This window comes from Otolemur garnettii, unplaced genomic scaffold, assembly GCF_000181295.1.
Source record: "Otolemur garnettii isolate 467f Iridium unplaced genomic scaffold, OtoGar3 scaffold00061, whole genome shotgun sequence".
NCBI lineage: Eukaryota > Metazoa > Chordata > Mammalia > Primates > Galagidae > Otolemur > Otolemur garnettii.
The window spans coordinates 6,873,725-6,882,718 of record NW_003852456.1 but is presented as its reverse complement, the minus strand read 5'-3'; positions in this window follow the sequence as shown (position 1 = coordinate 6,882,718).

Here is an 8,994-nt window from a genome sequence, read left to right as displayed (position 1 = left end):
TATAATCAAGGACTCTATTCCTTTTACAGTAGTGCCAGAGAAGATGAAATATCTGGGAATTTACCTAACAAAGGATGTGAAAGATCTCTATAAAGATAACTATGAAACTCTGAGAAAAGAAATAGCTGAAAATGTTAACAAATGGAAAAACATATCATGCTCATGGCTGGGAAGAATCAACATTGTTAAAATGTCCATACTACCCAAATCAATCTACAGATTTAATGCAATCCCTATTAAAGCACCATTGTCATACTTTAAAGACCTTGAAAAAATAGTATTTCATTTTATATGGAATCAGAAAAAACCGCGAATAGCAAATACATTACTCAGAAATAAAAACAAATCAGGAGGTATCACATTACCAGACTTCAGGCTATACTATAAATCTATAGTGATCAAAATAGCATGGTACTGGTATAAAAACAGAGAGATAGATTTATGGAACAGACTAGAGAACCAAGAGATGAACCCAGCTACTTTTCGTCATTTGACCTTTGACAAGCCTATCAAAAATATTCAGTGGGGGAAAGACTCTCTATTTAACAAATAGTACTGTGTGAACTGACTGGCGACCTGTAGAAGACTGAAACCGGACACTTACCTTTTGCCATTAACAAAAATTGATTCTCACTGGATTAAAGATTTAAACTTAAAACATGAAAGTATAAAAATACTAGAAGAGAGTGCAGGGAAAACACTTGAAGAAATTGGCTTGAGAGAATGTGTTATGAGGAGGACCCCCCAGGCAACTGAAGAAACACCAAAAATACAATCTAATCAAACTAAAAAGGTTTTGCACAGCCAAGAGCACAGTAAGTAAAGCAAATAGACAATCTTCAGAATGGAAGAAGATTTTTGCAGGTTATGCTTCTGACAAAGGTCTGATAACTAGAATCCACAAAGACCCTTTATTAAAACTAGAAAAAAATTAGCTGGGTATTGTGGTGGGTTCCTATAATCCCAGCTAGGTGGGAGGCTGAAGTAGGATGATCCCTGGAACCCATGAGTTTGAGGTTGCTGTGGGCTATCATGACAGCACAGCACTCTACCCAGGGCGACAGTGTGAGACTCTGTCTCAAAAAAATCAATCAATACATAAATAAATAAAGAGAAAAAGAAAACATACTTCTTATAAAGGAGAGAATGCGTGTCCCTCCATCAGATGATAAAAAGCATTGTTTTTGACGATTTTTGTATTTTTTACTGGCTTCCAGGACATCAAAGCTGACTTTAACAGTCTATGATGATGAACACATACATCATCATACTCTGCATATCTGAGTTTTACTCAGTCTCTCTGCATTTCATTTCATTTACTGTCTTTTCTTTGTCTGTTTCTATGGACGGGATTTACAAAGTCAAAACCAGAGGGGCAGTTGGCAGATATCATATATATAATATTGCCTGCTTAGCTACCCAGAGACAACTTTGATGACTAATCTTTTTTTATTATTTTTCAGGTTTGTTGACGGAGCTCCATGTATCCTGAGACAAGAACACAATAAAAAAAAATCAATTAGATTTCATACTTCCTGTTTGAATTCTCACTGATTAATCCTCACATTGAATATGGACAAAAGTAAAATAATTGGGACTTGCCTCTTGGAATAGAAGGCTTTCTTTTATACTATGTCTGTGAAACACTCAAAACACTTCGTCAGGCCTCTTATTAATACTGTGGGCTACGTATTTTTTACCTATTTGTCCCTGGGTAATGAATTCAAGGACTGGTTCTGTCTAATGCGCTATAGTGTAATCACAGGTTCTAATCTCTGGCAATTAGTTGATGTCCAACATAGGCCTTTGGCTGCACTGGTACCTTTGCATTCTACTGTAAAGCATTTTTGCATAACTAAGGCCTCCCAGTAAAACTTGCAGCCCACTATTCTTTAAAAAGTCTAATAATGACATCTGTTATGGTGATAGAATACAGTGGTATCAGCACTTTACAAATGAGGATGGGTGGATGGCTTTTCTAGTAAGACTGTATCATTATAGTTTATAGTTCTATGAGTTTAAGCTACATTTTCCTCTTTCTTTCTTTCTTTCTTTCTTTCTTTCTTTCCTTCTTTCTTTCTTTCTTTCTTTCATCATTATATATTATCAGTGGTGTTTATAATATCCCTAAATATCTTCTGGAAATCCTTCAAAACATTTGGGGGAATTTAAAGTTATATTTCAAAGCAGTGAAAGAGGAAACTGAACAATGATTTGAGTTTCAAAATTTATCATTTTCCCAACAAGAAAGAGAAGTTCAATAGCCTGCTGAATAGTTTATTCCACTCTCCTCCCATCAGCTAAAGAGCCAGAAAATCGGGTGCTATCTGGTGCCTTGTTTGAAAGGACGTATAGATTATTAGTTGCTTCTGAAACAGAGCACTGGGGCTTTAACTAGATGAAGAAATGTTACCACTTGTCAAAAATTATATAGAAACCATTATTTTTATATTACAAAACTCAGTGCTTTGAAAACTGGTAGTGGACATTATCTCGTGACATTTATCGAAACTATGTCACTCCATATAAATCTTTTTAAACACTGGCAGATATATACAGCACTACAACACAGAATGTCTCGGCTATACTTAAAGTAAAAACTCCAGGTTTATTTATGTTCTTCACCATGTTTGAAAGAACGGTGCCTACTTTGCGGGGTAGAATCTAACACTGTAGGACAGCGAATTTCACTGTAGATAGTGAGGATCTTAGGGGTGCGGGGAAAATTTTTAAATATCATTCATTAAATTATGTCAAAAGAAGTTCAAAGCACAGTAAATATATTCCTTTTATACTCTTTTTTCTTTGGATCAACATCATTTAAGTGTTCCACAAGATGAAAAAGTTTGAAAAATATGGGCTGGGAAATGGAAAATTAAAAAATTTACCTCTGAGTTTCATTCATTACACTAACCAGGGTGGAGGCAAAAACCAACAATCAGTGGGTATTATCCCAGAGCCTTGCAGTGAGATTTGAAACTATACACTATTTCAAGTTACATATTATTAAGCAATTTTTGCGCCTGTGGTCATTCCCATGTTCGGTTATTATTTCATAGAGTCAAGGCGGATGCTTTCTCCAGTTTGGGCTCCACCACTGCACCTGACTGGAGCGTTGCCTTTTCCCAGCCTGCTGGCTTTTTTCTTAATGGACTATTCTACCTAACATCTGGCACTCAGCTCTTCCCACCCTCCCAGGAGGAACATAAGGACGGCATCTATTTGATTTTCATCTTACTGTGCTCTTCTATTCTTCTCTATGCTGTTTACCTTAAATAATAAAAGCATGGTTAGGAAAACAGTTAGTAAGTAACTTTTTATCAATACTTTCTTTTATTTTCATTTTTAAAAATTGTTCATTCATTTATTCTGAGACGTCTCACACTGTCACTCTGTGTAGAGTGCTGTGGTGTCATCACAGCTCACAGCAAACTCAAACTCCTGGGCTCAAGTGATCCTTCTGCCTCAACCTCCCAAGTACCTGGGACTACAGGCACCTGCTGTTGCACCTAGCTAGTTTTTATACCTTTAATAGAGATGGGTCTTGCTTTTGCTCGGGCTGGTCTTGAATGCCTAAGCTCAAGCAATCTACCTGCCTAGGCCTCCCGATTGAAGATAAGAAGTTAAATTTTCACAGTTTCTCTACCCAATAGTAAATCACTTTCAATGAGAGAGACACCATCAGGCACAAAGGTGCTGAGCACAAGGAGGGGTCCTAATTTTTCAAAAGCTCCCTATCTACAGGGGAAAGACTCCAATCCACAGATAGATGTGGTACAAGGCAACATACAAATAAATTCTGTAGGAAGACAGAGCTAGTGAGATACAGATTGTAACTCATGTGCCAGAAACTGCGTCTCATAGGAAGTGACATTGGACTCGGGGCATGAAGGGGGCCTGGGCAGTAACCAGAACTGATTGTGGTAGAAAAAGTAAGTAAAGCAGTTTCTGGCTGAAAGTAAAATACAAATTTTAAAAATTAAATGAATACACACACATAAATGTATAAATACAGTGTGTATATTATCTTTTCTTCTTTTAGTTGAGCAAATACGTGTACATTAAAGTGTGATCTTTTTCTTCTCTGTTAGCTTTTCTTTCATTTCTGTCGCCTCTTCCTATAGTTACTGTCTAGTCTCTGTCCTATGCTGTCCTGGGTATTGGAGGCACGATACTGGACAATACAAATTAAACCCCTGCTTCCAAAAGTTATATATTCTAATATAAATATGTTTTAGATGTATATTTATTAGGCAGTTATGTGCATACACGTGATTCACACACACAGTATGTTTAGGGACCCAACGGCTAAGCAAAGACTTAAACTAAGGGAAAGAATACAATCTATAACTGAGAGACGACTATCCAGAACAAAGGGACATAAAAGCAGTGATTTTGAGGCAAGAATATTCTAGTGTATTTAAGCAAAGGAGGTGGTATTGTTTGGAGTACCCAGGAGCGGTGCAGGGAATCTAGGGAAGACACAACAGACAGAGCAGCCGCAGTAATGCCTCGGACGGAAGAGTAAGCACGTTGGAATGGTGTGATATAATTTGTGGGTTAAGCAAGATTACTCTGACTCTGTGGAAAATTAATACCGAAAGAGTGAGGATGAAAGTGTCAACAACGCCTAGAAGGCGGCCTTGGCCGTCCACAGTCCAGGGTAGGAAGTCAGTTCACAGAAGAAATGGCAGCAGTGGAGATTGGCCGGCTGTGTCCATCCAGAATATGTATTAAAGTTGGGACCACAGTCTATCATGATAGATGGATTTTTTTCAAGTGTGAAGGAAGGAGAGGAATTGAAATTTATCCCACCTTTTTTCGATGAGAGCACTTTCCATTTCTTTAATAAAGAATGCCTAGGAGGAGCTGAGAAGCATTCTAAGAATGAGAAGAAGGCAGGGACAAGAGAAAGAGTTAAGAATCAGGACTGTGCTATGAGTGGCCTATCGCATGTGCTGAGAAACTCCAGCAACACGGAGGACTTTCAATGTGCTATTTGAGAATGCTACATCAATATTGTGTCTCCAGAAGAAAACAAAACATTCTACCAGATGGGAAAAAAGAGAGCAAGAAACAAAAAGATGTTAGGACCCAGTCTGTGATAGAGGCCAGCAAAGTCCTGGGGAGTAGTTGTTTATTTAAATTGTACTGAGGAATTGCTACACACAATCTTGTACTGCCAGGCAAATGAGGAGACTGCCACCGAGGGACTTCGGCCACAGAGCTTCGTAGGTTTAAAAGCCTCAGAGCTGCAGATGCTGACGAGGCTGTGGAGAGAAGGGAACGCTGTACACCGCTGGTGGGACTGAATCCTCAAAGGACTCAAATTACACCTCCCATTTGATCCTGCAGTCCCACTAGTGGCTTCTACCCAGAAGAAAAATATCCTTTTATCATCAGTACTTTTGCACTAGACTGTTTATTGCAGCTCAATTTACAATCGCCAAAATGTGGACACAGCCTAAATGCCCCCCAACCCAGGAATGGATTCACAAGCGGTGGTGTATGTACACCATGGAATACTAATCAGTCATCAAAAAAGATGGAGACTTTACATCTTTTGTTTTAACCTGGATGGAGGTGGAACACATTCTTCTTAGTAAAGCATCACAAGAGTGGGGACGCAAGGATCCAACGTACCCTGTTCTAATATGAAGGCAGTAGATGAGCTAATACCACAGGTGAGACAGGCACAGTGTAAGGCTACAGGGCACAGCTCCTGGGTGAGGGGCTCAACTACAACAGGGACTTTACCGAACAAGTGCAAACATTCTAACTCAATCGTACTTTCATATTAATCTGAGATAAAAAATATACAATAATAATCACCCATTCAAAATTAAGATATTACATAAGTAAGAAATTAACTTTGGGTATCACACATCATTAAATTATGTAATAATATAATAAAGTGCTGAATTAAAGACAAAGGTTCTAAAACATAGAAAAGTGAGAGTTACATCTATCCGTGGCAAGATTGGATGTGTGCTTGTTTGTTCCCATTTGTGGAGACAATTTGGGGAGATACTTCTGTGCCTTTCTCCCTCTGCCTCTCTTCATTTCCTCATCCTACCTTCTCCTTGCCTCTTGTGCAGTATTTTTGGGTGAATACGGCTAAAGTTGAGAGTAAAAGACCTGTCTAAGGATCTTGATGACTTTTAGAAAACATGAGAAATACTTAGAATAAAGTACTTCACAATATAACTGCAATAAATGATTAAATTTGCCATCCAAAGTATTTTGTAAAGAAGAAAGCTGGGGCTTTGTTGGTTTTTTGGGATGAGGGTTATTTTGAAATATTCAGGGGGTACAGATGTTTTTGGTTACATCGATCGTTTCTCTATTGCTTGAGTCACAGATATAATAGTGCGGATCACCCAAATAGAAGTTGTTTTATATATAGCTCCCCCCCCCCACCAAAATCTGTTAATTGGATAATAAATAAACCTTCTCACTTCAAACAATAAAACAATTATATTAATGTCAATTTGAAAATGAAAAACAGTCTATGTGATAAATCATTCATTACACGTGATAAATACTATTTTATGTGAAACCTTCCTTCTTGTCCAATTTAAATAATAAAAAACCGTGTATGTTCATGTTTATTTTTACCTAATGGCTTACTCAGAGTTACATATTTATTTTTTTGCACAGCTGAGAAAATGACTTTGGGTTAAGACCCAGGGTAAAATATGCCACAGTAGAAAATAATCTATTTTCTGTATGTATTTTTCTTAAAGGCTCATGTCTGTCTTGAAATTCTCTGCGGAAGAATGTGCTGCTTTTTCAGTGATTTCTATTTATCACTGAGCTGTGGGACACCATCGGCAATTTACAGAAGACTAATGCCCCACAGGTTAGCGACCAACAGCAGGAGTTGCTCCATAAAGACAAATGTTCTAAAGATTTATCTGTTTACCTACATAATTTTTTCCTCTTTAAAATACCTAGGGATTTTTGTGCATCATTTGGCACTGATTTGTAAGATACTCTTGTCGGGAGAGGAAAAAAAAAAGAATGTTAGATTTCTCTCATTGAAAAATGCCTTATTTTCTAGACTTTTAGGGAGAGGTAGAATCTGTGTGTGTGTATGCACATACATATCTACACATATATACATATTACACATATTATTTATACATATTATACATTTTGTATTTATACATGTTATAGATATATACACATGTATATTATTGTATTATACATATATGTATTTATACATTTTATACATATATATACACATATATTTTTTAGTTTGTGAATTCCAAAATGATACTGCTAAGAGATAATTCCCTTTGAGAATCTAAGTACATTAATGACTGTAATCTGAATTTTCCACTGAGAAAACATCGAGTTTGGTATTACCACAATGCTCACTCAGTATTTTAAAAGGTTTTACTTTTTACACAACATTAAGTGGGACTCTACCTAACAAAAGCAAATATTGTAACCTTCTTGTTTGTCCCCTCACATTAACCTGAAATTTTAAAAAAAGAGAAAGAAAAAGTTTTACTTTTTCTATTTACAAAACTTCTAAATCATTTTAAAATACATTCCACATAAAATTAACATACTTTTAAAAATTCAGTATGTAAACTGACACGACATACACTATGATGCCTTTTAAAGAAACTCATGTCATAAATAATTAACATTAAATCATAAGTTTTCCAGGTAATCACTTCCAAAGAAAATACGTAATTAGTAAAACAACTGAAATACTTTCTGATAGGTGCATGTCCATGCAGTGGGTCCTCCCGCACTGCCAATACTTGCATTTTAATAAAACCACATGGATATTAATTGTGCTTAACACTGGTGTGTCTCTCCAAGCTAGTAGCGGTGAGCAGCTCATTGCTCCTCATGTCTACAGGATGCGAAGGAGAATCTTTTCTTAGCTTCATGCTCCAAATGAGGAATTAACACATTATTCACATATTTATAGTGAATGTAGGTGTTTAAAAATAATGTTATGAAAACCCACTATTCTAATTCCTCTCTTCTGGATAAAAAAAATAGAAAGAGGAAAACATTTTATGTGGATTTAGAGCAAGGGTGTCTTCTGTTTCATAGTGACGTCAACTTTTGAGTCAATTACTTTTTATCTCCAAAACAAAGGGATGTATTTGGTGACTCTTTGATGGAAGATTATAATAGAAAACAAAGAGAAAAATCCTATACAGAAATGATTCTTCTCTCTCTGCTGTCTTTAGTCTGATCCTCTGAGGATTTGATTATGGAAGAGATGATCTTCCCACGGTAGAGTGGCATCCTTACCAGGTGGAAAGTTGTTTACAGGGCCACGTCCCGCTTTGATGGCCTGCGTGAGGCATTTTATGCTCCGTGGAAGAAAGACCTGCCGTGCGCTGAAGGTAGCATTATTGTTATTACACCCAGGGCACTTGTTTAAAGATCTACCTTTAAACAACAACTACAAGGCCCATTTAAATCTCACTTTAGCTACGAACATATTTGCAATTTAACTCGAGAAGACTCAAGTCACCTGAGTGCTATTTGTAGGTTGTACTTCTGATTCAATCTGTGGACATTATTGTTGACAACTAAAAATAGTTCCAGGAGATGTAAAGTTGGATATGGTCGAAGGTTAAATAAACCAAAAGAGACTGTCATCAAATAAAAAATCAAACACAATAATTTAGTCAAGTTCTTCAACTTAAACAAATAGAGAGATAAAACTCTCTGCCTCAGATGCTGCAGCTAGAACACTTGTAGGCAGTGTGGGGCTATCTCCCTTCCCTCGTAAGTCAGGATCTTAAGTTGGAATCCATTTAGGGAGTTCATGAAGCAAAATATAAGAGTTAAGCATTTTTGCTTTTTTGTGTTGGTTTTGTTTTCTGCTGTTTTCTGCATATCTAGATTATTAAAAAATTATTTCATCTTCCTATTTCTCCAATTTGTATGCATTGAGTCACAAGTGGAAAGGGGCAAATGAAGTAGTTTCTGTTACTTGTTTCTATTATTTAGATT